Source organism: Berghia stephanieae, chromosome 2, assembly GCF_034508935.2.
Source record: "Berghia stephanieae isolate SIO BIC M18660-M18661 chromosome 2, UCSD_Bste_1.3, whole genome shotgun sequence".
Taxonomy (NCBI): domain Eukaryota; kingdom Metazoa; phylum Mollusca; class Gastropoda; order Nudibranchia; family Aeolidiidae; genus Berghia; species Berghia stephanieae.
In genome coordinates this window covers 33128126-33151182 of record NC_088361.1, presented here as the reverse complement: position 1 = coordinate 33151182, position 23057 = coordinate 33128126, and the positions used below count along the sequence as shown (strand labels likewise).

At 36.6% G+C, this 23057-nt stretch overlaps 1 long non-coding RNA gene across 2 annotated transcripts in view; it reads left to right on the top strand.

The window, feature by feature from the left end:
- LOC144964747 (uncharacterized) overlaps positions 1 to 23057 on the top strand; it is a 76928-nt gene that overhangs the window by 12195 nt on the left and 41676 nt on the right. Inside the window, exons 3-4 of one of the 2 annotated variants that reach the window (XR_013643923.1) lie at positions 800 to 1026; positions 18759 to 18817. This is a non-coding gene — a long non-coding RNA (uncharacterized LOC144964747). Of the gene's footprint in view, positions 1 to 799; positions 1165 to 18758; positions 18818 to 23057 lie in introns of those variants that run through there. The other variant, XR_013643922.1, reaches the window with a different exon arrangement.

The window sequence follows — 23057 nt, the reverse complement described above, 5'->3', positions numbered from 1 at the left end:
AATTTCCTTTATTAATATCTATAGATGGGATGGTTTTTCACTACAAAATAATATCTAACATCTAGGAGGATGTTTGCATGTTTGTATTATATCAGAACAAATAATGTGATATAAGATAATAATAAAAGAAATAATAGCTTATTGTTCCTATTATGGATTGATCCCTAAATTTAGCATCACAGCTGTAGGAAATTCAACATTCTGGCCATGCATCCATTCGTTCAACAGACTTAAGATAAATTCATAAATAACAAGTAGTCTGTTCCAGATAAGAATGCAATAGTTAGCCGGTCTGTTAAACTTTTGCTGTGCTTGTTTGTTTGTCCTGTTCTGATTCTAAGTATCTAGTTGTAAGAGTCAAGGCTCGTGATAGAAATTAAGTTTGAAATCATTTATCTATAGAGTGCTGGATGGAGAAATGCATTAGACGTTTATCTTGCAGCCAGGTTTTGTAGGTGTCATTCAAATGAGTTCCCAGGTTCGAGTTTCACTAAATGCGAATTTTCTGGTACTTATCTGCTCTTTTCAATTCTAATGATCGTTGCAAAATTTGACTGTTCCAATAACTTTTCCGAATTCACTTTCAACAAAAAATAAGAGTATTACCGGCCAGATACTTATTTAAGACCTGGTTGCAATATGTTCTACGTTGCGGGATTCGAACCTTCAACCCTCAAGTCGTAAGCCCTGATACACCAAAAGGCACCCCTGATAACCTTGCACAGAAAACGTAAATCAGCAAATGAGTTGAACGGAACTAAAAATATAAAGTGCATTATCATTATTTCTTTCTTTCTAGGTCATGATCTTGACACATCATGGTGCAAACCACTCCACAACTCCAGCAGCGCCCCCTAGCACGACAGGAAATGTAAGCCTTAAGCCTCGATTTGAATGGGAATTTCGAGGGAAGAAAGAGGAAGCACTCAAAACTGCATTATGGGTACGATTTTACCTTTGGCTGGAAGTCCTGGAGCGTGACAAAAAGCGGCAGTTTGATGTTATGCTTCTTACAACTCTGCATTGGTGAGTGGTTTATATAATCGTATATTATTATTGTGAAAACTGAGTATATACACTGATTATCTATTTTCTTTTCTTTCTTTCTTTCTTTCGTTCTTCTTCTATTTTTTTTTTTTTTTTGTGTATGTGTAAATTGGTTGTTTTTTTTTTCTCAGAGGTAGTTGAACGTTTATTGTTTATGTGTGTAAACATGTGGACTGTGTACATTTATGTGTATGAGTATGTATAACTGTGTGTATTTGTCTGTACGCTGTCTATTCAGTGGAACGGATGCGAGTCTAGTCTCCAAGGGTCCATAGAATGTTATGACCATCCTGTAGTTATTGGGTACTGGAACAAGTATCTTATCTGACCGAAAGTTCACCGCAATGAATTATTATCCTACTCAGAGAATTGTAAATATTTGTAATGATACACGAAACAAAGGCCGGAACAAACTTTAGTTCTAGGAATCCAAAAGGCTAGAACTCTACGTTTTAACAAATCAAATTAGGTCACTGGCTCAGAAACCACTAAAAGTGTCATACATGTTGAATAGTACTAAAACTGAAATTGCACAAAAAATAGGTCATATTTTATTATTTAGTGTTGTTTAAAACATCTTCATTGGCCTTTGGAGAAAAAAAATAATTCAACCTTGCTGGTGTGAAATATCAACTGATAGATTCTAGCCACGCAATATCGCAATGGGTTATTTAAAAATAACATTATGAGGAAGCTCACAGCGTAGAATCTTTCAAACATATATCAATATTTAAATGGCACGAGAACACATACCGTGCAGTGATAGTTGTGCAAGAGTTTGCCTGCGAGGCTAATCATGATGGAAGCTTTGGAAATAAAAGATAAAAATATACGAGACATTTCATTTATTTCTGATAGAAGAGACGGTTATAACGCACGGAGACACACAAAAAATTATACGTGATCATAAAATTCCAAAGCAGTGGCTGATTATAATTGATGTACACGGACAAAACACATTTAATTTTTCTTCACATTTACCAGATCAAAAAACAAACAACCACCCCCCCCCCCCCCTACCAACTTTTTCTTCAAATAAGAAATGATTAAGATGTCTCTCAACATGGTAAAGAGTCTCATTCTTGATACTGCAAATATGCTTTCAAAGAAGTGGCCGGTTTGAAACTTTTTCTTGATCTATTGATATCTGAAGTAAACAATTTTTTGAAAAGTGTGTTTAGTCAGTGAGCGTCAATATAGCTGGGTGGATATCGATATTATTGATCATTTAGTGAGTGGGATTATTTGTGTCTGTAGCTATGCCTAGAGGCCGTGACCAGGATGCTTGGGAAATTATATTTCGTTTATTGGGTTTATAATTCAATGATTTTATTTGTATACATGGACTGGAATTGTTAGTTGGGTGGTGGTTGTGGTGGTGGCGGTTGTGATGATGATGATGATGATGATGATGATGATGATGATGATGATGATGATGATGATGATGATGATGATGATGAAGAATATCTCATTCTTTTTTCTTGTGTAAATATTAGCGTATCCAATCCTATACCTCAAACTTTCCCTCCTCTTTCCCCTTCTCAGTCTGCTCCTCCTCCTCCTTCTCCTCCTTCTTCTCCTCCTCCGCTTGCTCCTCCTCTTCCTCTTCCTCCTCCTGCTCCTCTCGAAACGTCCATTCTTTGTACCATCATCACCTTTTCGTTAGTATTTTCACGATCCCAGGCTTCAGGCTACCCCCACCGCTCTCACCTACATTCTACTACTACTACTACTACTACTACTACTACTACTACTACTACTACTACTACTACTACTACTACTACTACTACTACTACTACTACTACTATTACTGCTGCTGCTACTACTACTACTACTACTACTACTACTACTACTACTACTACTACTATTACTGCTGCTGCTACTACTACTACTACTACTACTACTACTACTACTACTACTACTACTACTATTACTACTACTACTACTACTACTATTACTGCTGCTACTACTACTACTACTACTACTACTACTACTACTACTACTACTACTATTACGACTACTGCTGCTGCTGCTGTTGTTGTTGTTGTTGTTGTTGCTTCTGCAACTACAATAGCAACTGCTAATATTACTCGTTAATATAATTTTTGCTCACTTTTGTTCACTTATTAGTCACCTCTCTCTCTCTCTCTCTCTCTCTCTCTCTCTCTCTCTCTCTCTCTCTCTCTCTCTCTCTCTCTCTTTCTTGCTTTCTTTCTCTCCCTCTCTTTCTTCCTCTCTCTCTCTCTCTCTCTCTCTCTCACACACACACACACACACACAGACACACACACAGACACACATATACTCACACTTATCCTCCAAATGTCCCTCCCTCTTTCTTTCCATCTCATCTCCTCTATTGCTGTATTCTACAAAACTATCGTCTTCCACTACACTACATCCTACCCACCTCACACCCCCTCCCTAATTCGGTCCCCTCCACCTACCCCCCCCCCCCCCCCCACCCTCGGCTATCATCCCAATTCGTATTTCCCACACCAAGTCCCTTGCATGCGTGAGCGGTTCGGCCGTCCCAATCACTCACCCAGAACTGTCCCTATCGATTGACGCCTTTGAACTAGCGGTAATCAACTCGGTGTGCTCATAAACCATTGATGAATCCCCGCCGTATCTCACGTGCAGCCAACCTCTCCACCACCCATCGACCCCCCCCCCCCCCTCTCCCCACCCCCCACAAACACCCGCTGCATAGGCGAACCACCACTCACCCAGTAGCAATAGGGACTGTTTAATTTATCTTTACATACCAAATTAAGCAGACGGGGATATAGTGTAATATAATTGTATTCCCAATCCTTTGTATTGCCTCACTTCTGTTCTCGTTCTAAAAATAGACACCAACATGATTACTGTACATGTTTAGGCGTTTATATTCTTTATCTGTGTCAGAGGCTATTATTTACAACGTTCATCACTTAAAAGATAGGAAATTCGTATAAATATTTTAGCATTATGTCTTCATCATTTACTTTCGTGCTTTTCCATGTTAAGCCTAATAGGTTAATAGGTAACTGGGATGTGATACGAGTTTCATTGAAAACAGACGAATGCAAACAACATACTTTTTTTTTTCAATTTTTGTTTTCTTTTTAAAAGCTCTGCTTCGTTTGCATCAAGCTGTGTATGGGCACATGTGTGTGTATGTGTGTGTGTGTGTGTGTGTGTGTATGTGGTTGTTTGTTTATTTGTTTGTGTATGCGTTGGCAAACGTTAAACATATTATCACCATCTTTAGAAGGAGCAATTTAAATAGATATATAATTTCACTAATGTCAATCCTCTTGGACACATCTACCCATTCCGACAGTTTTAACTTATTTCAATACTCCAAATTTAAAAAAAATAAATTTATGGTATAAAACGATTTTGTTAAACCTGTCAAGTTAAAGGAAGTCAGTTATATTGATCAAACTTAGGACTCCAAAAAATATGAACAAAATCTATAATTTGACATTCGACTTGGACGTGTTGGAGGACGAAAATAAAATGCTATGAAAAATAACTCAAATCGGTGGCATAACAGACACTGAGAAATGGCTTTGCTTTTTAATTATTTACCTCATACAATTATAACGATCGATTTAAAAAAAGGCTCAGGTTTGTTTTTTTTGGCAAGTCTAGTATCATTTTAATTGTTATATCAAGTAATACGAAGTAAAAGTTTTCTGACCAAAATATAGAAAATGCGTTTTGCCAGTGTGCAGTAGAATCGTTGTTGATTGATTTAAAAGGGCTTTGGGTACAATCGAGAGTTTTCTATGCCCAAAGGCACGAAAATCAATTGAATTAACCATTATGTTATATTAGTATTATTATTTTTGTTGTTGTTAATGTTGTTATTATCATTTATCACGAACATCAAGAGAAAAATGGAATCCAACTCACATTTTACTTTGATGAAAAATAAATAAATAAATAACTTGGAAAAATATTCCAACATGATTATGCCATTGAATTAAAATGTCTTTGTGGCTAATTTTGACAAAGAAAATCGCTGACACAATGAATTTGACATTTCCTTTCTTCTGTTAACTCTTTCTCCGCGAGACTTAATGCATGTCTTTCAAATCAAAATATCTCCCAATGTATATCTGATCTAATGATATCTGCAGAACAAAGCGTTCTCACCAAAGATCAGTAATAACGATGCGACTCATCCGTCATAGGAAGCCTGAGTCACATCGCTATTGCTGCTGTCTTGGTGAAAACGGAAAGATGGGACGAAAGTTCGAGTAAAATTGAACACCGACTGTAATGGATTAATATATAAAAACAAGTCGTCAATTATCATTGTTCATATTCAGTGGTGCATTTCGTATCGACGAAACGACAAACTCAGACACAATTTTTCAATTTAAAATACAAAAACAAAACAAGCAAACAAAAAACTCATTAGTGTAGCTAGGATAGCCTGGGCAAAAATTAATATTAAAACCACTATTTGGCGGAAATGACACCCAGTCGAAAAACATGAAGTTTGAATTTGATGGTGTAAAAAAAATGTCAACAACCAACGTGAGAATCTCGTCATTGAAGGTATGCGGTTAAGCAAAATTTCACCAGACATTTCTGCTGCATTCTGAGAAAAAATAAATAAATCAAAAATCAAAAAGTGAAAAAACCCAAACAAAACAACATTTTTTAACACTTTGGGCATAAAACTCGTCTTTTAAATAAAGATGGATTAAAATGTCCCTGTCTTGTCAAAACTCTCAAATCTTGGATTTTCTTCGATCGATTTTTGAATGAAGAGTTTTAATAATAATAATAATAATAATAATAATAATAATAATAATAATAATAATAATAATAATAATAATAGTAATAATAATGATGATAATAATAATAATAATAATAATAATAATAATAATAATAATAATAATAATAATAATAATAATAATAATAATAATAATAATAATAATAATAATAATAATAATAGTCTGAAACCTATTCAAACTTTTAGAGTCATTTTTATCTATCGATTTTTGAAAAAAATAAAATTTCTGGTCAAAATAAATCTTTAAAATGTTTTGCCAGATTACGATAAGCAAAGACTGCTGCCATTACAGCATATCGAGTTATTTCCCTTTGTGCGGGACGACCATTTCTTTTATCCTTCCTATTACATTAAGCATTTTTGTCATTATATTCTAGGAAATAACATACTTACCAACACCTCCAAATCACCCCTCCCCCCTCCAAGTGAAATACACACACACACACAAACAATCACACACACACACACACACACACACACACACACACACACACACACACACCAATTCTATCGAAATGACAATGCTGCCGTACTCTGGAAACAAACCTCACGAAGTCCCAGGTTTGAGAGGTTTTTGTTGCCAATATGAAGGTCATTTAAATCGATCGATATTTGAATGACGAGTTTTCTGGCCAGATTTTAATATAGATATGGGTTTTTCCAGAGTACGTCAGGATAAAGAATAGGCCACGATAAACAATTCATAACTTGCTTCAAAAGTCGAAAAGTGTTAACATCATTTCTTTTAGGACATAAATCAACCATTGGAGCTGGAGTTTGTTTTTTTTTTTTTTTTGTTTTTTTCCCAGGTTTCTGTAGCTTTAACATGAAATTATAGTAACAATGAGTGTTTGCTAATATACTACCCTTTGGATTGAACGTTGGTTTATCCCAAAGACATGTATTTTATACATAGCCATCCCGCATCCCTCGATTCATATACACATTTATAAATAGTTGGAAACAAAATTATGTATACCCATATTTTTATTATAAAAAGGGGGATTACTCATTCCCCGTGCAAGAAATGTGCTGCGTGCATGTCTTGACATGACGTCATCGATTGGACAAGAATCAGCAAAAGAAGCCCGAGGGTTACAATGATGGTTATTTTTTCATTAGATTTGCATTTCGTTGTGTCGAAAATAATTTAATAAATCACGATTTCCTTGCCTTTGTAAAATAAAGAAAAAAAAGAGGGGGGGGGGGGGGGGGGGGTGGATTTCAACGTTAGTCAAATCGCACTTAAATAATAATAATAATAATAATAATAATAATAATAATAATAATAATAATAATAATAATAATAATAATAATGAATAATAATAATAATAATAATAATAATAATAATAATATAATAATAATAATAATAATAATAATGATGATGATGATGATGATGATGATGATGATGATGATGATGATGATGATGATGATGATGATGATAATAATAATAACATAACATTTAAAATTCCCTATTTTGATTCCTAGGGGAAATTTGACCATAGCATCTATCTCGGAAAAAAAAAAGACTGGGATAAAACAGGCATCGAAACCTTAGCAATAGGCTAGGAGCTTAATTTCTGGTTCACAGTATGAAAGATGTGGCAACGAAGCTCGTTCCTAGGAACTCCGGGTGTAACCATAATGAATTAGCTACTCCACCTCATCACCATCCAGATCCCTTTTTGTGAATTCTAGCGGCTATGTGGTCTAGTGGTATGACACTCGCTCGGCGCATATTTGAGTCCTTGGATAAGACTCTTTACTCACATTCTCTGACCGTACTCAGGTGAAAAATGAGTACCTGGTCGTTAACAGCGTTGTCTCTGTCCGAAAAAGAATTGTAATAACGCCAACCAGGCGTCCCGTGTCGTCCCATCCCGTCCTACATGTTAAGCGTTGCTGATGTCCAGGGATCCCTTGTAAAGCGCTGTGACCACGTTTAGTGGATATAGCGCTATATATATATATATATATATATATATATATATATATATATATATATATATATATATATATATATATATATATATGTAAACGCTCAAAAGCTCTAAACTCATTTTCCTTGAACAGTGATAATCAAATAATGGCTTATTTAATTTTTTGTTTGTTAAAATGTGGGGTTTCCCATCCCAAATTACCGGAATTCTGATACGGTCTGAAATTGAACGAACGCCTGGTATCGACCACCGGGCATATACAATATACCTGTGTATCGATTAGATTTCACACACACACACACACACAAACACACACACACACACACACACACACATACAAAGACCCTTTTTAAAATAACTCTTTCCAGGATTCCGGGGCGTATTCTTGACTATTGATTGACACCCCACCCCGGATTCCCACACACCTTCTGTATAGGGCCGATACATCTAATACAGCCGATACATCTACACTCTCATACACTGAGAAAATACATTTATTTGTTTCCTGTTGTTTTGTTTTGGCCTGAAAAAAAACAACTGAATTCAATTATTGGTCAATTTAGATTATCCCTTCCCCAACTCGTCAAAAAAATCATAAATTTCATAATTCATTAAAATGTCCAGGTTTAAGAATCTTAAGAATGCGCGACTATGTGGTCTAGTGCTATGACATTCGCTTTCGGATCGGAAGGTCCTGAGTTTGAGCCTCGCTCGGCGCATATTGACTCTTTACTTACATTCTTTCACCGTACTCAGGTGTAAAATGAGTACCTGACCGTTGTCACTGTCGGAAAACGTTTGTAACATCGCCTGCCTAACAGGCGTCATGTCTCGTTCTACATGTTAGAAGTTGCTGTTGGCCAGGAACCCCTTGTAAAGCGCTTTGAGCCACATTAAGTTAGTATTGCGCAATATAAAAGCTCAAGTCTTTTTTAAAAGAATCTGTTACACGACGGTGACCTTCTTAATCAATCGACAATAGAGAAGTAATCAATTTCTGACAAAAATGAAAAAAAGAATTTTTGTCATTGCTCAGCGTGTTTTGGTGTTTGCATTGACGCTTTAGAAAAAAAGTTACAAGAAACAAGCAGGTTATAAATAAATTTCATCAATAGAAACGTCATACTATACAAATGAATGGAAATAATGAAGAGCTTATAGCTGTCTATTGACTCAAAGCTATTGAGTTCACCGTATCGTCAGTTAATATATATTTATATTATAGTATCAATATTTCCCGTGACTTGCTTTGAATAATAGACAAATAATTTTTCGCTAAAGAACTCGCAACTGTGTAATGTTAAAGTGCTAAGTACCTACTCGGATCCGTAGATTGTCCACACATTCACACACACACACACACACACACACACACACACACACACACACGCATAAACGCCCCCCCCCCCACACACACACACAAATACACACATATATATGTAAATCCACACACAAACTCGCACACATGAATGATTGACTTCATATAGCTTCGCAATTTACTAGTCTCTTGATGACGAAACAGTCACCATTGAAATAAATAAATCATAGAATGTGTAAACTGAAATTTCAGCATTTTAATTCCTTGTCATAAAACACGCAAACACCAATGCATATTCAGCAACTAAAAATATTATAGACAAGATTAGACTCAAATCCCCGATCCTACTTTTTAAATTCGGAATATAACTTGTCCTGATTTCAAGCATTCATGGCGAGACTAACCGTATTTCAAATATAAATTTCTTCATTACTTATCTGATGATTATTGGGGTAGCGAAACTCGCCGCTTTCACCAGGAGTGAGGTAACTACGATTCACATTCATTAAATCATTACCAACCCGTTAACTAGCAAAATACTTCTTCTTTATTTGATAGAGTGCCATTGCTTCCATATTCAATATCTTAAGATGGCTCAAAACTTGTCACAAAGTCTAAAGCCTGAAACTACTTATAATTTCTATAAAATTAACACATTTGGGTAGATTAATGTATCGGTGTGTAAAAGTCCTCTTGCAAATAAAATGAAAAATTGAAGTCTTCGCTGCACACTTACACGTATCACGTATCACATCTCACGTGTCACGTTTAAATACGTATCACATAAACGTCTAATTTGTTAAAGAAGGGGGGTTTTTTGGTGTAAACTATGCGCTGATAGATTTTTTCTGTTTACACCAAAACATTTTTAAAAAAAGGATCATTCTATAATTTGTAATAGATACATCCTAAGTGATACGCTATAAATGATGCATGGTGCGAAACTCCCTAGTAAAAGTGATAATATTTCGTCATCATTGAATCACAACATTGTCATTGTGTCACAGCTGTTGTACTTGTTGTAAGACGTTGCTATGTCAAGTTAGAATAAGATCTAACACCATATAAAAAGAGTTTTTCAAAAAGATAAGGTCAATGTCTGACCATAGTCATCCCTCTATGGCTTGCCCGCCGACATCCTGCTGTCGTTTGGGACTATAAAACGCCCTAGCCAACCGAAGGTTGCCCCATCAACGTGATTTTATGAGTTCCAAAGTTCAAATCTCGGTGTTTACGGATGCATAAACCATCTACAGATTGCCATTGACTAAATGTCTCTCTCTCTTTCGACACATTGTAAGACAGTGCAAGATCTTTTTGCCTCACCCCCCCCCCCTCCTCACCTCCCTCCCTCCTCCTCCTCCTCCTCCTCCTCCTCCTCCTCCTCCTCCTCCTCCTCCTCCTCTTCCTGTAATCCTCAACCTTGTCAACATATTTAACCTTTTTCTCCTCTACTTCTCCTCCATATCCAGTCGTTCTTTTCCTCTCTATATGTTCGTCTATTTTGGTTATCCTCCTCCTCCTCCTCCTCCTCCTCCTCCTCCTCCTCCTCCTCCTCCTCCTCCTCCTTCTCAACCTCCTCCTTCTCCTCTTACCTTCATCCTCTTCATTTTATTCCCCTCTAATCCTTTTTCTTCGCGACTGATTCGGCCAACGTGTCCCCTTTCATTGCTGACCTAGCGTCTCAAAACAGTATTATGTAGAAGTGGACCAGATGCTGACTGGTTAATTTAAAATAACCAAAGATGTAAGATTTTAATATTTAATGTCAGTTTAAGAGACGGAACATGTATTTTTTTTTAAAACATATGTTTTTAGCATCGCAATACCCTCGGCATAATACTGTTTGTAGAGTGTAGACCACATTGTTAATTCTTATTTCCCTTTGTCATGAAACAACAAAGCTGCTTCACTTGTAACGCCATCTTGGAATGTTTTCACCATTACCGGCAGATGTCGTACCGTGTTCACATTCCGTGTGTAATACACAATATTGTCGCCAATGAAAGATGTTGCAGCCTTGTCAACTAGTGAAAGCATAAAATTCTCCACGGGAGGTCTAGACTTTCGGTTGTAAGATTGGAAACCAGGACCTTGATAGATATTTCGTCGTCGTCGTCTTCTTCTTCTTCTTCTTCTTCTTCTTCTTCTTCTTCTTCTTCTTCTTCTTCTTCTTCTTCTTCTTCTTCTTCTTCGTCTTCTTCCTCCACCTCCTCCTCCTCCTCCTGCTCCTCCTGCTCCTCATCCTGTTCTCTCATTCTTATTCTTCTTCATAGCTGCGCTAAATATCGGTTTTGATCTGGCGCAATAAACCTCACAGCGGATCCAAATTGTTTTTATCTGGATATGATCTGCCCACGAAACTGTAGTCCTCCTGGAGGTAATCTAATTGAGTAGCTATAACTAATTGTGTAATATAAACTTGCTTTCAACAGATCGCTAAATTAGTCTTACTATTATATGAACTTGTTTCATTGAATTAAAGATGCTTGTGAATAGAGTCATTAGATAAGTGGAAATAGAAAATATATTTATGCTTAGATTTCGTAGTATAATTTAGTATATTATATCAACTTGAGTGCAGAAGGGTGAAACCAGGTGTTACTTCTTTGGCTTCTGTGGTAAATTTTAGAAGAATGCATTCAAGGGGAGTTATGGGCTTGAATCTGGGACACTAGTGTCGATGACAACCGATAAGCGCTGTCTCTTCTTGTCCCAAAACTCTAAAGATGCTAAGATTTGTCTAAGGCTACATTACATTGATAAAGTATAAAATAGGTAACAAAGAATACTTTTAGGTAGGATCTATCTTTAACAACTAGGGAGGATACCTTTCTCATCATGTTTTTGTTGTTTATTTCTGAGGAGGTTTGCAATGCTTCAATACACAATATTAATCGAATATTCAAGTGTTTATTTTATCACCAAGCAATCCAACCATCAATAAATCATTCAATTTGCCACCAGCGGGTGATATATTAGCAAGCCATAATTGGATCACGAAATCATCTCTCGGCTACGAATGGCTACCAATTATCGATAACTGTCCTAACCCCTAGGGTCAGACAAACTGCTCCGTCACCCAATGCAAGGACACCCCCCCCCCCCCCCACCCCTTTCATCCCCGGGCTTTTTACTTCACCTGACTCATATTACCGTCCCTGTTCTGTATAAAAACGACCATCGCCATCATCATTACCACCATCCTTATCATCATCCTCATCATCATCATCATTGCCATCAACAGCATTATCGCCAGCTTCTCTTCTATATTGCTGTCTGCAATTCCCCATAACAATGGCGCCGCGTGGCAGTGGCCACAACACAACAGCCTTTTCACGTCAGTTCCGCCTGCCCGGCCGCCCGGCCACCATCATCACAACCACGGCATCTCTCATCGACGACGGCTTGAGAAAGGATATACCCTGTTCAATAATATTCCAATATCCCACCTTGTGGAGAATAGCAGTGTCCCCACCAGCAGCTCGACAGCTCTTCCTTTCATCCATCTAAGGGCCATATGTTTAATCCTATGAAAAGACTTGCCTTTGCTCAGGTGTATCGACCCGGGCTTATTAAGGCACATTGCCTCTGCGACCGGCTTCCATACTGCTTTACACCGAAATCTGAAAAAAAAGAAATTTTCCAATTTTGGCCAATAAAAAAAACGACAAACAAACGAAAAAAGACCAAAATCATTGACTCCGAACATTAATCAATCAAGACTTGACAAAAAGTTTCAAATCTGACATGGAACTGTTCTTTGAAATATGGGGTTGAGTCTTTCTGACAAGTTAGGAGCCATCGTAGTGATATTTGAATTAACAGTCATATGGCCAAAATATTTAAAATTGCGTTTTGTCAGTGCATGGCTTAATAAAGGCAGGGACAATCAGGCCATTAAAGGAAAGGCGCTAATGTTATTTTTGTGTGAGGGCAGTCAGGCAAAGCAATGAGAGGGCTGAATACGTTCAAATAACTTCCCAACCCTTCTTATGTATCGCTTCCCTTCAGTTTTCGATTTTATATTATCATTCTTGGTTTGGTTCTTTATTACAACAAGAATGGCTACAACTTGATATAAAATGACACACACACACACACACACACTCACACGCTTCTTGTTTAATTTTATATGTGGGAAACTCAGGAATTGTTTACAATTGGCACCTTAGGAAAGTATTGAGGCAACCAAAAAAATGAATTGAGTTTAACACCGACATAAAACGATAACATTTTTGACCAACCCCCCCCCCCCCCCCCCCCCCCCCCTTTTACTTCATTTCCCGATTCATCCAGATGGCTCTCGACTTGTCAAAATCGTTTTTAGAGCCAAGATTCCAAAGATGTTCCAGTGTTAAGAGTTCTTGACAAGTTTGTTATCCTCTTAACCTTATTGATATCTTAAAATAATAATTTTTGTTGTTAACAATTTTTTTAAATGTGGTTTTGTCAGAGTACATCAGAATGATTGTCTAGTTATCCGTTCCCATAGAACTGTATCGTAATTAGACGTTAGGACTAACTCGCGAAGTCCCAAGTTTGAGAGTTTTTGCCAAGATGAGGGTCATTTAAATCGATCGATATTTGAAAGACGAGATGTCTGGCCAAATTTTCAAATATGGTGTTTTCCAGAGTACGGCACTTTTTGTTGAAAAGGCTCTCGATAAGACGTGGATGATTTGGTTTAGAATTCAGTCAGAAATTAAAACACCAATAATTAGTTAATGAATTATTTTCCCATCGGATTTTTTTTTAAAGATAGTCTGGGAAACAAGAGCTGTTATTCCAAAAATTAATTTTGTCGACGAAAAATTAATTATCAAACTACAATTACGCGAATGGAGACAAAGATACCTTTTCATTTGACTGGCACATTCGTTTCTGTTATTTCAGAGATCTATTTTTAAATAAACTTCGTAAATCACTAACTGAAGCAGAAACAGAATTGTACTTATAAAATTATTTTTTTAAAAATAAAACCCCCTTTATTCATCCCATAGGGAAATTTGTCTCTATGGACTATTCCAAGGAAAGACTCGGAATAACCCTGGCGTCAGCAGCAGTGCAGAGGCGCAAATTGAGCTAGGGCGAGGTAACTTGCTCAAGGCCGCACAGCGCAGCGGTTGGTGATCGGACTTGGTGGTGCCCCCTTCCATCCGTATCCATTCGCATCGGTGATTACGTCTATTAATCTCGCAAAAAAAAAAAAAGTACTTAGCGTTAGAGTAGCGTCTTATCCAAAGAATGGCAGGCAATTTTTTACTGACCGTTTAACGCTATAAAAACCGAAATAAACTCCAATTGTGTGTGTGTGTGTGTGTGTGTGTGTGTGTGTGCGGGCAGGGGGGGGGGGTGGGGTTGAAGGAATACATTCTGAGACTAATACTGTACAACTTTTAATCCATTTAGACCAGTGACGTTCCAATTTTAATGACTAGGTACAAATGTAAAGCCATTGATATAATGGGATGTCTGAATTGATGGATTCGTTATTACTCAATACGTCACCACGTGCAGTAAACTGGGAGCTTAACCATTTTCCACTGAACGAGTCGAGGGCAAAGCCCGTTGAATAGGCGGACACGGGGCCGGGTGGGGGGGGGGGGGGGGGGGGGGGGGGGGGGGGGGGGGGGGGGGGGGGCATTCCAGTCATAATGTGTTTATTTGGAAAAGAAACCTGAATGACAATATTGTGTAGCATTGCCGTATCCAGGGTTTGCTTTAAGTGCAATAGAAAGAAATTGTTGGAAATAATAGATTTTTCAACCGCCTGTCACAAATTCTTCAATAAAAACCCACAAGCCGTTTTGAATGGAAGTGGTGAAGGCAGACGGCATTGGCCCAATAAAACCAGCGAGCTTCCTGTCAATAGCGTTTTTCCCTTCTCCAAAGAGAAACGAGTTCAGGACGCACCATATTGTTTTGTGCGTGCTATTCAGAATTCCTTTGTTGGTAACAGAGGCTGATTTTCCCCCCGATGAAGGCGTCGGTCTGAGAATCACTTAAAGCATCTAGAATCGTCTGGTCTACTTTGACTTCCATTGAAAAAACACATATTTTTTCATTTTGGCTAGAAATATTTTACTTGATAAAGATGACCTCCAATTTTTCTAAAAGGTCTCAAGAGAAAATCTTTGAAGTCTAAGACTTGAGAATTTGTACATGTTGGGAATCCTCTATATCTATCGGTGCTTGAAGTAAGAGTTTTCAGATCAAAAAAATTTTTTTAAGTTGTTTTGTCAATGAATGGTAGAGTGTTGTAAATTGTAAAATACTCAGCTCGATTTTCTCCAACGTCCGATTTCATTATTAAGAGTTTATTTTCTATGGTGAGATTTGTGGTCTAGTCAATGTGGCTGGAACGGTGAATGAATGAATTGAGTCAAAACATAGTGAAACTCGATGTGTTGTACAATAGTATGCTACTGGTGCGAAGAATATAACTCATATAATTCGCACATAGTCAATATCAACCAGGTAATTAGTGCTATGATAGCTTTATCCAAAAGAAGTATATAAAAGATGACGAACCGAATTTTACACATACACCACCCCTCCTCCCCCACCCCCTCCGTCCCACAGGGAGAGAGAGAGAGAGAGAGAGAGAGAGAGAGAGAGAGATAGATAGATAGACAGATAGATAGATAGATAGATAGATAGATAAAGAGAGAGATAGAGAGAGAGAGGGAGGGAGAAAGAGAGAGAGAGAGAGAGAGAGAGAGAGAGAGAGAGAGAGAGAGAGAACACACAAACATTTCTGAAAATCGTAACTTTCTCACATAAGACTCAATTTCTCTCTGACTTTTAAAGGACCTTTATCTTGAATTATCCCCATCCCACTGCAATATTTCCATGTTGATTTATTTTTTCCCTAATAGTTACAAGCATTAAATCAATTCAGATTTGTTCAATAATTCCTTCATGACCTTTACTAAATCTGGAATCGTTGGTGCATCCTAGAAAATGAATGACATTGTTTTAAATGATTGGTTTGCATCCAACAGCTATTTCTATGAGTAATTTTGTGTTGGTTTATTATTTCAATCTCCAAAAGCAGACACCATAATTGAACCGTACTTCGACAAATCAGATTTTTAAAAATCATTTTAGTCCGAAAACTCTAACTTCAAACGTCAATCGATTAGATTAAACCCCAACATTTAAAAAGGTTTCAAACCTGTGACTTCTTTAACATCTCAGATTTGAATCGATCTGACATTTTGGAGGACATCGTAATTCTTCGATATGGGAAGAAATAATTTTCTATCCATAAGGAAAATGATGTTTTTTGCCATTGTACGACATAATAATTATCGTTTATGCAATCAAGCGACCGTCATGGCTGACAGAATGAAACCACTTTATTCCGATCACCCCCTGGTTATTTGATTCAACAAACCACTCGGGATTCACGGACGCTGCTCCGTGTGAATAACAAAAATAATGTTGAATCTCTTGGGAGATGTTGGCCTCTGCAGCAGCCATGGGGAGTAAGCTAGGGGGATGTAATGATTGGGTAGCAGATACCAAAATGAACCCAAATGGCAAAATTCACGATGGAACGAGGATTCTATATCTAGACAGACATTATTATTTCCACTGCCAATGCTTGCGTCACATGCAAGTTTTTTGGGGGATTTTTTTGGTGTTTTTTTTTTTTTTTTTTTTTTGTCATTCTTTTTTTTTTTTTTCTCTTACAATGTCTGTGATATTGCATCCAATGCTGTAATGGCTGAAGTTTTTATTAAAGGTAAATTTCATTTTGAGGCTATCGAGTAATTGAAAATATATCAATTTAGAATACAAATAAAAATTCAATATGATACGATCGACAGGAATGGAGAACCACTGAAGTTCGAGATAAAATCTCTTTGAAAGGTGAACAAAAAATAGTTGGACACGAGTAGTCTACGGCATTTTCAAAAAAATATGTTCCGTCAAAATATGCTTTTATGGATTATATTGACTTTAGAGCAACGGGAATATCATGACAATTTGTCAGTGTCTAACTTGATAAACGACAACACAATCTGCAAGTTATTGAGTCTAAAAATACCGCACACAAAAAAATATATAAAGATATGAGCGTAATTTGAAATCTAAGAGTAAAAAAACATATTTATTGTCAAATTATGTGAGCTGCGAGTTTGAGATTTGTATCTTTAATGAAGCCTACATGGTACACAATAACAAAACCCTACCATTTACGAGTATTTTGGCTGGAATTTTGTGCACCCATTCATTTCCAAATTATAAATTCCAATTTTCCTGAAAAAACAACTACCCAAAAACGACACCTTAATAAAGTTCAGTCGGTAGAGTACCCGCCTCCCAATCAAAGTGACCATCATCGATGATGAGTACATCCGCTGTTTTTTTTTTTTTTTTTTTTTTTTTTTTTTTTTTTTTTTTTTTTTGGGGGGGGGGGGGGGGGGGTTCTCTCGAACCTCTATTGATCCCATAGTGATTGGGTTGCTTGGTCTGTCTGACCGGTCGGGAAGTACCTTGCAATAGACCAGTGTAACAATGACAATATTATTTCTAACGCTACATAAACCGGGAAACATGGTCCCTACGTCATTCAGGCCCAGAAGGTCTGCATTGACTCTGGTGGAATGGTAGCACTTAGATAACACATATTTCAAGATCGTCACTTCGGGTAGTTTGAAATATTAATGAGAGTCTTGGAGCCGTCATCTAATTAAGCCCGAGAGTGCCTGAATGAATCATTTATCAATCTAGCTCATAGTGTTTGGAAATTGGTGGAATCACGCAATGTTACCTGACATCATGTCACTGGTGTTGGCATCGCTCTGTCCTGCATAACAAAACACTTTTTAATATTTTGGCCGGATTTATTCTTTTACTTCAAATATCAATGAATTGAGATTAGTCACCATTTATAAAAAAAATCTTAAAATTTGAGTCTTCTTTGAAGAATCAGAACCAGAATTGTCTCAGGTTTAATAAATGTTGGCATGTTGCGAGTCGTGTTAATTCCTATATATTTTTGAAAAGGATAGAAGATTTTTGTTTGTGATGAAAAGTGCATTTTGTTACTTACTGTACCACATGTCCGACTTGGTGATAATGTTCGGAGTTAGACTTGAAGTCCCAGCAGTTCGAATGCAGTATTAATGGGTATTCATGATTAGGGTCGTGTGGAAAAGGGGGGGGGGGGGGGGGGGGGGGGGGGCTATGTCCTAGATTACGTGGAGATGATCCGGATCACGGATGTCTCCAAATCTCAGTTTAACTATTCTCATACGTGTCTTCCTTTCTTTTATTAGATTTTGATTATTTATCTTAAAATCTATCGGTGTCAGAAAAAATAAAACAATGAATTTCCTAAACGTATCTCGACACACATTAGTTTCTGTGAGAAGAAAATGAAGGACAAAAAAAAACTGAAAAAAGAGGAAGAAGAAGAAGGAGGATGTCAGAATAAATTCATAATGATATTGTAATTTGTGTTTGTTGACAGAAAATTACTTGCTTAATGAACAATTCTGCAATGTTGGAAACCAACGTATTATAATTATTTTTTTTACTCTTACAAACTGCTGTTTGTTTATATTATGAATTTGACTGGTACATGATATCTTATCTTAACTTTCTCTAAAGATATGCATTTTTTGCCTTCAATTACCAGACACGCAGCCATGTTCAAGCAAGCTCAAATCATCTATGCTGGAATGAATTTCGACAACGGTAAGTGCCATGAAAACACATAGACATCTAATGTTTCTTTCATAGCGCATGATGACAAGAATTTTAGGCGCTCGATATGAACTTATACACTACACAGCTAGATACTCACACATACAAATATTCATATGGACAAACACGCACAAACACCATATTGCGCCCTATCAAATACCAATCTAAACTGAGTTTCGTTTGTGCTCCGTTAAGAATTTTAGTTAGCATTTTTGTCATAGATAAAATAAGAAGGCGCCACGTGCCATTTCTTTTGTCAACGAGAAATATTCCTAACACTTAAATGTTATTTCAATACTGCAACCAATGCCCACACACACATTTCATAGGATTTAAATTTATGACTATTTCAAACCGCAAGATTTTTTTAATGTCCTGAAAAGAAATTTCCTATGTATAATATGCGTTCTTTATTGCTATCTAGTATAATTGTTGTCAAGTGATCTCATTTCCATTAGTATTAAGATTATTATGACTGAAATGCCGAGTTTATAAAACTACATCATACATGTCACCTCTAACAGTTGCAACAGGCGATAAAATTGTATTACGCAATCTAAACCAAAGCGGAAAAAATGCACAAAAGAAGTTTCGACAGAATCAATACTTTGTAATTACTCAATATTTTATATTTCATTACTTGACAATTCACGCTCAATTAAATAAGTAAGTGCTTTGAACTTTGCCAAACCTCAAAACCAACATTTCCCCCCGTCGCCAAACTAGTTGTGTATGTTTAAGATACAATCGAAGAGCATTGAGATATAGCATGCCGCGCAATTAACACAAGTAAATTGTAATGTCTGGAAAAGATAATGCCATTTTTATAGTGTAAGCGACAGACCAGAGAACTCAAAATATGAATCGTTGCAATTTTTTAAATTAAATTTTAGGCATTAAAAAAAAGAAAGAAAGAAGCCCAATATACAATTCCAATAGCTACAGTTTTGTAATTTTGGTGATCGCCAACCTTGTGATTTCATCCCAATTGTCTACACAAAAATGAATCAATAACTTGGTCATCACATGGTTACATAAACCCAGTTGATCGACAATCACCTTAATAGTATATGGTATGATATGAAACGAGTATATATATATATATATATATATATATATATATATATATATATATATATATATATATAGAGAGAGAGAGAGAGAGAGAGAGAGAGAGAGAGAGAGAGAGAGAGAGAGAGTCGTATCTCTATCATGACTGGTAATTAAATGGATCTGGGTGTTATTTGTTGTAACACGATATAATATCGAATCGACCTGATAAAAGAGGTGACTAGAACTCTATACACAATTGACACAGATAATAATTACGTGTAATCAATCCCTTCATTACAGCTGTGTGTATGACTGAGTTTGTTTCTGATACTACATAGAAAAATAAAGGACAAACCGTCAGCTTTTGTAATTAACATAGCATTGTGTAACTATCTTTTTGCCGACAAAGCCTGCAAATGACCTACTTGTTAATTGAATAAAACCATTTAAATTTAGTGAGGATTGAGCTCTATAAAATCTCATATTAAATATGTTGATCCTGATTACAGAACATTTGCCTGATTTCTGGCCGCCAGTGGATTGAATATAAATAGTTACCATATTATTTCACTTCGTCTCAGTTTTTTAAAAAATGGTAACCAATTTGTATATATTATGATCAGCTCTTTAAGTAAAATGCTAATATTTGAGGGTCAGATTAAACATATCAACACACAACACAATGTTTCACAGTGAGAACTAACCACCCAGCTGGCGGTCTAAAAACAATAACAAAAAAAAAACGATGACTATTGTCAGCCTTGCTATCAGTGACTCTCAAAACTTTATAGACAATAAATTTGCACTTATCCGATTTGCGATTACCCGATATGGGCTATACATATCATTTCCGATAGTTTTCTGTCATGTAATGGGCTGGTCGTGTGCCTATGAATGTCGTGATTCGAACCCATGACAGTCTGATGACAGGTAAACGAATGAAGCAATCAAGTAGCTGTTTTATGCATCGGTAGAGGAGAGGGAAGAGGGGGGGGGGGGGGGGGGGGGGGGGATAGATGATTGAGTACGTCAGGTCAAATGAAAACTATAATGACGATTCATTGCTATGACTACGACGACGATGACTACTGCTATTACTACTACTAGTATTACTACTACTACTACTACTACTACTACTACTACTACTACTACTACTACTACTACTACTACTACTACTACTACTACTACTACTACTACTACTACTACTACTACTACTACTACTACTACTGTTATTTCGTCTCTCTAATGGTAAATACAACCACATTTTAAAACAACAAGAGCAACAACAACAACAAAAACAACAACGGCACCAGAACCAACAAATTACAACAACCCCCCCCCCCCCCCCCCCCCCCTCTTCCACAACATCCCCACAATCGATATCCTTTCCATATAAAACCTCACCATACTCCAACATTTTCTATCCCAGCTTAATCTGACAAAACATGGTTTGTTTTCAATTTGCACCAAGCATTTTTTATAATTTAAAAAATCGACTAATTAAGATTAACAAATCAAAAATTCTTATGCACCAGACTTCTATAAAGTCCGAAAAGTTGAACAATTATTTTCTTAGCAATATGAAGGTCGTCTTAATACATCCTTATCTGAAGTGACTAAAAAAGTAATAAAATCGTTTGTTTGTTTTTTCTTTTAAGAGGTTTTATCATACTGCCGTCGTATACTTTTTGACTTCATAACTTCAAAGTAGAGCGTGCATAATTCATAGGGAATCTTTTATGAAATTCAAATAACTAAGACTGCCCCACATACTATTGATTCGTTCACATAAATACACCCAGCCATCGATGTTTGTTGTGAAATCCCAGCTTGACTGAGTCAGCAAGTCACAAGAGTAGTAATGAAAGTAGATTCAATGATAGTCATTATTACTGTGTCAAATAATAATAGTATATTAATGATATGTTTAGAAAAGTTGGTAATTCGCCTCGGTCCATTTATTTACTAGTGGCTTATAGCACATTTTACTGTTATTCGAAAAGGTAATAGTATAATATGATAATGATGATGATGATGATGATGATGATGATGATGATGATGATGATGATGATGATGATGATTGTAATGATGATGACGATGATGACGATGATGGCTCTTAACTCACATTCTCTCATCGCACTCAGCGTAAAATGAACATCTGACCAGGAACAGGGTTGTCTCCCTTCGAGAAATAAAATTTTAATAGCGCAACAAAGGCGTTATGCGTCGTCCTGCATGTTAAGTGTTGCTGTTGTCGTTTATTTGGCACACCTTATAAACCCCCTTGAGCACATAAGTGGATATTGCGCTATATAGAAAATAAATAAAACCCAAACTCATATGAATCTTTATTTATAATAAGTTCAATGTTCAATTTTCTCCTCAATCAATAACGAAAGATCAGGGTTTTCCATAGCTTGTATAAACGGCAAGCCGAGAACATTCTTCACGTCGATATCTCTATTATTACATTATTCTATCGCGCGGAGTTCAATGAGTTCGTTTCTTTTTTGACTCTGATAAACATCTGCCTTGGAACCAAACGAGACACGGGGGAAAGGCTTGATAACCATTTTAAAAACAAATAACTAGCTAGTGTCTGACATACTAGCTGTGTAAGATCTCACAATTAGCAAGCACATCAGCGTGCTTGGCGCTGTGTCAAGAGCTAAATTATATATGCCAAGGTAATCAATAATAATATTTTTTTAAAAAGATATTAAACAAAAACGTGAGCTATTATATAGCGCAATATCCACTAAACGTGCATAAAACTCTTTATAATGAGTCCCAATCCAACAAGAATACGTAACATATCTGACGGGACGTGACGCCAGTTAGGCGAAATTTTGATATTTGTTTCCCGACAGAGACATAGCTGTTAACGGCTAGGTACTCATTTTACATCCGAGTACGATGAGAGACTGTGAGTAAAGAGTCTTTTTCAAGGACTAAAATATACGCCAATCAAAATGGTATTCGAACCCAGGACCTTCCGATCCGAAGGCGAGTTTTATACCACTAAACCACACAACTGAGCAATCTAATGATGGCACCTCCGTTTTAGAATGCCGTCAGCGATGTAAATAAAATTCTCATTATTTCTATTTTTAAAATAATTTTTAGAGGTTTTTTTTTCACCCTGATGATTTAATTAATTCCCCCAGCAGTCCATATG